This window comes from Myxine glutinosa, chromosome 11 (genome assembly GCF_964187855.1).
Source record: "Myxine glutinosa chromosome 11, kmMyxGlut1.1, whole genome shotgun sequence".
Classification (NCBI taxonomy): Eukaryota; Metazoa; Chordata; class Myxini; order Myxiniformes; family Myxinidae; genus Myxine; species Myxine glutinosa.
This window is the reverse complement of record NC_136271.1, coordinates 123,312,698-123,321,991: the sequence shown is the minus strand read 5'-3', so window position 1 is coordinate 123,321,991 and position 9,294 is coordinate 123,312,698.

Below are 9,294 nucleotides of genomic sequence, written 5' to 3'. Positions count from 1 at the left end.
TTCCAATTTCCCCAAAACCTCCCTTCCATTTGCCTTCCGCATTTTGGTCGGTTTTTCTCTTCAACCACCATTGGCCACGAGGTAAGGTTGGAGAAGAAAGGCGTGGCTCCACCTCGTCAGAAGAGGGCAGGAGTGAACCGGCCCTAACAGCCAATCAACACCGCGGTGAGTGACCCGGTAGGCGTGCCCTCGGAGCCGGCGGCTTAATTCCGCCGGAGGTGATAAAAAGGAATGTAAGGAACTGCTTTACAGAGAGGCCTGGAGAGATACGCTGGGGGATGACCTGGAAGAGGAGCGCAATCCACCGCAAGCCCTACCTACCTACCTACCTACCTGCCTGCCTGCAATACCCCCCTGTCGTTGGAGAGACGCGCTGAACGGAGGGAGACGGCTCCACCCCAGGAAGAGGAGCAGGTGTGCCGAGCCAGCGCGTGACGGCCGCGGATACGCGACGGAGGTTTTCCCGCCAAAACCGCGAGGGGTGCTGCGGCCTCCGACCTTGCCTTCCTCTCAAGCAATCAACCTCGAGCCATTACCTGCCTGCAATATCCATCGTGTGAGTGTGAACGTCCTGTCCTACTCGTTTGTCTTGGGGATTAAGTAAATGAAATAGAATAAGTTAACAATGCACTGTGTGACTGCTCTTTTCCATCTATTGCTGTAAATAATATTGGTCGCTCTAAAATATTGCTTGTGTGTGTATAATAAATCTGTTCTTCCTCCAAACTCTGTCTTCCTTCTCTCTTCTTCTCTTTCGGTCGCTTTAGAGGTTTCCCAATTGAATATCTGTAGCGCGATTAGTCAACGTTCGGGTGGAATCGGGTTCTAATCGGGGAGTAACTGTTCGGACGCGGTTAAATACACCACCGCTCGGTAAAATAACATCCAAAAACCGTGTCCGTAACAATATATATATTTTTGGAATGAATAGATTTGGTGAGCAAGACAAAAGCATCCTTTTGTAGGAAAAGAAGAAAAGGGTGTTATAATATATGAGAGAAAATAGTTGTTCAGGGGAGAGATTATACATTTCTAACCACGTGATCGCGTGATCGCGAACGAAGAACGAATGAACAAATAAGAACAACAAATAAACGAATAAGACCTGGGAAGGAAATATTTTTTGGGGTTTTTTTTTTTTTGAGTAGAGATATTAATCAAGGAGGTATGGGGTGAAAGACTGGGACGAAACAGAGAACGAAAATAATTGCAGCGCATTCGACGAATCGCTGAGAGAAAAATAAAACCACAAGGTCAAAGACGGTACGGTACCCAAGCCTACGAGTACTAGGCCTCAGAATACTCGATACGCATTAACCGACGATTGTGTATACATGTACGAAAAATTAGCACCGAAAATTTCCAAAAGATACGCTATCGGTACATACACCGAAAGATTGATACAGTCTCGACAAAAACACAATTGAGAAAGATCACTTAGCTTCGAAAGCGTGAGCGCATGGAACAGCTTCGAAAAGACGTGACCTCGCCGTGATCTCGCGAGATCTCCCTAGAGCAACACACTTCAACAACAAAGAGCAAACCAAACTAAATGTCTGAGGTTTAAATAAGACAGGTTCCTCCAAGATCCTCTCTAACGATGTTCTAATCATTGGCACCTGAGCTGGTGCACCTGATTCTACATTTAGGTATTTGAAGTCGTGATAAATGTAGGGGTGTACTTACTTTTTCCACATGCGAAATTTGCATTTATGTTTATTTCAATTGCACAATGGACTACAAAATGTAAATGTTTCATGATATTTGTTATATTATATCACCTTTATCTATATATATAAAACACAGTTTGTGTGTGTGTGTGTAATGTTACCGATAGACTCCTAAACAGAGAGGCTCACATGCTTGATATTTGGCATAGACATGGCCATTGAGCCTGGGAAGAACATGGCCGACCGAATAAAATTTATTTCATAATATTTTTTTACCATATTTTTACCTCAGCGCATTTCAGCGAGGAATTATTATGCACGGAATCTGAGGCGGTGGCAGAGCAGCGGGCTGATTCGCTCAGAGCGATCACGTGATGTTCCTTGCCGCCATAAACTCAGTTATGCGTTCGCACGTATTTCAGAGCGAAAAGCGATTGCGTTTTTTCACATTTCAGCGAGGAACATTGCCATTCACACCACATAGGTTTTTTTTTCTTTCATCTTTACGAGATCCATATTTTTTATTCATATATATACCTCAGCGCATTTCAGCGAGGAATATTATACACGGAATCTGAGCAGGTGGCAGAGCAGCGCGCTGATTCGCTCAGAGCGATCACGTGATGTTCCTTGCTGCCATAAACTCACAGTTACGCGTCCACACGTAATTCACATGTTCAAAACAAACGAGATCCACGAAGCGAGTTGGTCGAGTCGTGCTAACCAAGATGGTGACACGGCGACTTCACTTTTCACGGAGTATGAGTGTTCTATATATTTTCAATTCAGTGCGCCCGACTCGCTCACGTACTTGATTTGTGGCATAGACATGGCCATTGGGCCTTCACGGTGTAATTTGTGCGAGGCATTTGTCCGAGTGAGCTTGAGTCGAGAGGGCAAATGTACGGGTTGGGAATGTACGGGTCTCCCTTCCCCCGCCCGGCAACGCCGGTACTGGAGGGCGTCACAGGATCGGTGAGTCTCCAAAACCCGCTTCGTGCTGTTGCGAAGATGCAGGACGATGTCGCGATTGCTGTGCTGCTCTCCGACCATGAGAACTGCAACGTCATTGTTGACTGGACCTCCCCTTCCATCCCCCTTCCCCCTCCCCCCTCCGTCCTCCCCTCCCCCTCCCCCTCCCTTCCCCATCCACCCTACCCCCTCCCCTTCTCCCCTCCCACTCCGTTTTCCCCCTCCCCCTCCCTTTTCCACCTCCCCTTTCCCCTCCCCCCTACCCCTTCCCCTTCCCCCTACCCCTTCCCCTTCCCCCCTCCCCTTCCCCCCTCCACCCTCCCCCTCCCCCCTTCCCCTCCTCCCTCCTCCCCCTCCCCCCCACTCCCCCCTCCCCCCTCCCCCTCCCCCTCTCTCCTCCCCCTCCCCTTCCCCCTCCCCCTCCCCCTCCCCCCCACTGCCCCCCTGCCCCTTCCCACCCCTCTCCCCCTCCCATCCCTCCCCCTCCCCCTCCCCTCCTCTCCTCCCCTCCCCCCTCCCCTTCCCCCTACCCCCTCTTCTCCCCTCCCCCCATCTCCTCCCCTCCCCCTCCCCATCCCCCCTTCCCCTCCCCCACCACCCTCCCCCTCCCCCCTCCCACCCACTCCTCCTCCCATCCCTCCCCTCCCCTGCTGCTCTGCTCCCCTCCCCCCCCCCCCTCTTCTCCCCTCCCCCCCCCCCCTCTCCTCCCCTCCCCCCCGTTCCCCTCCCCTCCCCCCCCTCTCCTCCCTCCCCTCCGTTCCCCTCCCCTCCCCTTCCCCCTTCCCTCCCCTCCCCCACCCGGCAATGCCGGGTACTTCTGCTGGTCTACAATATTGTTGAAATGAAGATCAAATAGCTGTATGTTGAAATATGTGAAAAAGTCGAAACTTTACATGGGGTGTACTTACTTTTTCACATGACTGTATACGGTATAAGAGGAAACAAATGAGATTACATACCAACTTTGGATCCTTAATTAATCTCTCCAAGGGTTGAGTGTTCAATCTCTACACACTCATCTCCATGCGCTCTTTATGTGGGTACACTCCAGATAGCCACAACATGAAACTTCAAAAGACTTCACGAGTTCAACGACGGAAATATCTATACGGAGACCCAACAAGCCACGAGGCCAGGACATGTCCCAAACGATCCTCACCTCACGGAAGCTGCTGTGCATGGCTCGCTTCTCATTTCCATCGAAGCCGATGCATTTGGCAAGGTCCTCAATTCCACAAACATTAGTCTCTCTCATCCTCAACGGTCGTAACTTTGCAAGAGGGAGTTAGCCAAAGATCCGGCCTTCCCTCCTGATAACATGGGGTGTACAAGTCCCACGAAGCTGCAGGGCCAGGCCGCATCACAAATGCATGTCAGAATGTGACATTGGGCATTTGGGCGCCTCATGCACTTCCCGTCACATCTCAGCGGCCATTTTTGGTCAATATTCACTGCCTTTGAAATGTACATATTTGAGGCAGCCCTCGGACCTCTCCATCCCAGGCGAGTGGGAGGCGACAAATCATGCGCTTCCCCTTGCCACCATCTTGGTGTGTGAGGAAGGGAGTGTGTGTGTGTGTGTGTGTGTGTGTGTGTGTGTGTGTGTGTGTGTGTGTGTGTGTGTGTGTGTATGTGTATGTCTATGCTGTGAAATGCGAGAAATGGCAGTAGACAAGAATGTAGAATAGGAAAATAACATGTATGGGATTTCTAACTATACATTCACAATGCATATCTGCTTACATGAATAAAGTATCACCGCGATCTCTTATCTTCCCCCATCCAAAACCTTGATCTTTTCTACCCCCGCTAATTTCACCCAGATTCACTTTTTTGAAATACCAACTTCCTTCCTGGAAGTCCTCAGGAAGGAAGTCCATAGAAAGTCCATAGATAGATAGTCCATATCAAGGATGGTATGTCTTTTGGGTAAAGGGAAAAGTGTGGCTTCAACAGGATGGGAGCACCGCCACATTATTCCACTACTCTCGATAACTAGCTGGACGAGACAATACCTTTGATGTAGATAGGACCTCGTGGCCTGGTAGAATGTTCCCACTTAGTCCAGAGCTAACGCCACTACACCTTTTTCTATGGACTTCCAGACTTCCAGATCTGTAATCTGGCGGTGAAAGAAGGCCGCATTCCAGTGGTTTGGGAACTGAGTACCCTCGTCCCTCTATACAAGGGGAAAGGTGACCCTCTAGACTCTAGAGTGTGGCTCGTACCGAGCGATAAGGTTATTGGAGCATAGAATGAAGGTATTGGAAAGGGTGTTGGAGAGGAGTATAAGGAAGAAAGTGAAGATCGACGAAATGCAGTTTGGATTTATGCCAGGAAGAGGAACGACAGACACGCTTTTTATTGTGAGGCAGTTGCAGGAGAAGTACATGGTGAAGAGGAAGAAGTTGTTTCTTGGGTTTGTTGATCTGGAGAAAGCATTCGATAGGGTTCCACGCAAAGTATTGACATGGGCAATGAGGAAGTTAGGAGTGAAGGAATGGTTGATCAGAGTAGTGATGGCAATGTACAAAAGAGCACGCACAGCTGTAAGGACGAAGGACGGGAACAGTGGTGAGTTTGAGGTGAAGGTGGGAGTGCATCAGGGGTCGGTACTAAGTCCACTACTATTTGTAGCTGCGATGGAGGTGCTGACTCAGAACGTAAAGGAGGGTTTACCGTGGGAGTTTTTGTATGCAGATGATCTGGTGTTGATTGCGGAAAGTATGGATGACTGAAGGAAAAGATGAACAAGTGGAAGGAATGTATGGAGACAAAAGGTCTGAAGGTGAATATCGGAAAGACAAAGGTGATGGCAAGTGGTAAAGTATGTGGTGAGGTGGAAAGAACTGGGAAGTGGCCCTGTGCTGTGTGCAGGAAGGGTGTCAGAGTGAACTCCATTCAATGTACAATGTGCGCTGAGTGGGTTCATCAAAATATATAGTGGTCTGAGAGGGTCATTAACCAGTGTGGCAGCTACATTCAAATGTAAGGTGTGCACAGAGGGAGCTGCAGATGGAAGAAATGTTGAGTTGGATCTTGGAGACGGCGTGAAGCTGGAAGGTGTGAAAACCTTTTTGCTACCTCGGAGACATGCTGAATGGAGAAGGTGGATCAGACTCAGCAATGGTTGCTGGAGTGAGATGTGCATGGAAGAAGTTTCGGGAACTGAGTGGCATGCTGATGAGGAGAGGAGTGTCGTTGAAGCTGAAGGGAAAGGTGTATGCTGCATGTGTGAGAAGTGTTATGATTTATGGGAGCGAGACATGGGTAATGAACATAGAGCAGCAACGAAGGTTGGAAAGGGTGGAAATGCGAATGGTTCTATGGATGTGCAGAGTATCATTGAGAGAGAGGAAGACAAATGATGAATTGCGAAAAATGAGGGGAATAGAGCCTGTGATTGATGTTGTGAAGAGGAACAGGTTGAGATGGTTTGGTCATGTGTTGAGGAAGGATGAAAGTGACTGGTTGAGAAGAGTGATGGAAATGAATGTAGAAGGAAGTAGAGAACGGGGAAGACCGAGAAAGACTTGGCCAAAGATGGTGGAAGAAGAAATGCGGGCAAGGGGGTTAACAAGGAGAGATGCAGAAAATAGGGCAAGATGGAGAAGATTGTCAGGGGGACCGCAAGGCGAACCCCCACTCTAGCAGGGAAAATGGCCTTTAAAATGCATGTTGTTGTTGTTGTTGATGTTTGAGGGGTTTCTTGCATGCACAGCTCGTTTCAAATCCCCCCACAACATCTCGATGGGATTTAGATCCGGGCTTTCACTTGGCCATTCCAGAACCCTCCATTTCTTTCTTTTCAGCCATTCCTTGGTGGATTTACTGGTATGTTTAGGGTCATTGTCATGTTGCAAGGTCCACCCTCGGTTGAGCTTCAACTTTCCGACAGATGGCCTCACATTATCCTCAAGCACCCTCTGGTACAATGAAGAATTCATCGTGGATTCTATGATGGTGAGCTGCCCAGGCCCTGATGCAGCAAAGCTGCCCCAAACCATAATATTTCGACCACCATGCTTTACAGTTGGTATCAGGTTCTTGTGGTCAAATGCTGACTTTTGTTTTCACCAAACATGTCTTCTGGTGTTGTGGCCAAATAGCTCTACCTTTGACTCATCTGTCCAGAGCACATTGCTCCAGCAGTGCTGGTCTTTGCCTCGGTGTTCATTGGCAAACTTTAGTCTTGCCCTGATGTTCTTTCTGGACAGCAAAGGTTTCCTCCTGGCACGCCTCCCATGTAGATCAAATTTGTGCAGCCTCTTTCTAATGGTACACTCATGCACTTTGACATCAACAGTGGCAAGAGCTACCTGCAGGTCCCGTGATGACATTCTGGGGTTCTTAGAGACTTATTTCTGCATCTTGTGGTCTGCTCTCGATCTGAACTTGCTGGAGCGGTCTGGCCTGAACAAGATGGCAGTTGTTTGGAATCTTCTCCACTTGTAGATGATCTTCTGGACAGTCGAATGATTGATTTCAAATTGTTTGGAGGTCTTTTTAAATCCCTGCCCAGACTTGTAGGCATCTATAACCTTCTTTCTGAAGTCCTCAGAGAGCTCTTTTGATCTAGGCATGATGACACACTTCACCATGCACACTTCAACAACAAAGAGCAAACCAAACTAAATGTCTGAGGTTTAAATAAGACAGGTTCCTTCAAGATCCTCTCGAACGATGTTCTAATCATTTGCACTTGAGCTGGTGCACTTGATTCTAATTTTAGGTATTTGAAGTAGTGATAAATGTAGGGGTGTACTTTCTTTTTCCACATGCAAAATTTGCATTTATGTTTATTTAAATTATACAATGGACTACAAAATGTAAATAAAAAACCACCTTTAGAGGCCATTTTTCCCCACAAAGCGGGGGTTGGCCTTTTTCGGGCACCGTGGTTGTTGTTTTTGTTGGTCCCCTTTTTGAAGCAATGTTTTACGGCCGGATGCCCTTCCTGCCGCCAACCCTTTTTGTCGCCTTTTTACGACAAACAGGGAATTACTAGTGAACTGGTACTCAATTTGCCGACCTCGGAAGGATGACAGGCTGAGTCAACCCCCCTGGCGTTAATTCAGCGATCGAATGGCACCCTAGCCGCTAGCCCAACACCCTAGCCGCTAGCCCAACACCCGAGCCACTAGCCCAACACCCTAGCCGCTAGCCCAACACCAGGCTAAAAAATGTACATGTTTCAAGATATTTGTTAGATTATATCACCTTTATCTATCAATATGGTTAAAATGAAGATCAAATAGCTGTATGTTGAAATATGTTGAAAAAGTCAAAACTTTACATGGGGTGTACTTACTTTTTCACGTGACTGTATGTATTGTTTTCGGCCCTATCTCCCAATGGTGAAGAATCACTTAAAAATTCTAGTAGCCGGATCCGAATCCGGATCTTCACCAAAATCTAAGTATTTCGTTCTTGTCACATTCGCTGCATCTCTTACAAATTTCGTCCGAATCCGTCCACATCTTTTTGAGATATCTTGTTCACAAACAAACAGACAGACAGACAGTGGTCAAAACATAAACTCCATCCTCCACCATTGGTGGCTGAGGTGAATGTACATTCGAATGCATTTGTAAATGATTTGACCAGGAGGTTACCTTCTTTGGCTCTATTAGAAAAATCTCCCTCCACTGCCTGATAATGACCCCTTAACCACCGTGGAGATTGTGCATTCTGGCTCCCGGCATCGCAAGTACCTTAACAATGAGTTCTTCCGGCTTAGAAGACCCGCAATACTAAACAACGAGGTCCATATGGCCATTCAATGCAAATGATGAGTCTTTGGCCCATACGGCCCGCAATAACGAACCTTGTCCGCGATGATGAACCTTGGTCTCAATGATGAACCTTGGCCCCAATGATGAACCTTGGCCCCAGTGATGAACCTTGACCTCAATGATGAACCTTGGTCTCAATGATGAACCTTGGCCCCAATGATGAACCTTGGCCCCAATGCTGAACCTTGGCCCCAATGATGAACCTTGGCCCCAATGATGAATCTTGGCCCCAATGATGAACCTTGGCCTCAATGATGAACCTTGGCCTCAATGATGAACCTTGGCCCCAGTGATGAACCTTGGCCTCAATGATGAACCTTGGTCTCAATGATGAACCTTGGCCCCAATGATGAACCTTGGCCTCCATGATGAACCTTGGTCTCGATGATGAACCTTGGTCTCGATGATGAACCTTGGCCCCAATGATGAACCTTGGCCCCGATGATGAACCTTGGCCTCGATGATGAACCTTGGTCTCGATGATGAACCTTGGTCTCGATGATGAACCTTGGTCTCGATGATGAACCTTGGCCCCAATGATGAACCTTGGTCTCAATGATGAACCTTGGTCTCGATGATGAACCTTGGCCCCGATGATAAACCTTGGCCCCAATGATGAACCTTGGCCCCGATGATGAACCTTGGCCTCGATGATGAACCTTGGTCTCGATGATGAACCTTGGTCTCGATGATGAACCTTGGTCTCGATGATGAACCTTGGCCCCAATGATGAACGTTGGTCTCAATGATGAACCTTGGTCTCGATGATGAACCTTGGCCCCAATGATGAACCTTGGCCTCAATGATGAACCTTGGTCTCGATGATGAACCTTGGTCTCGATGATGAACCTTGGCCC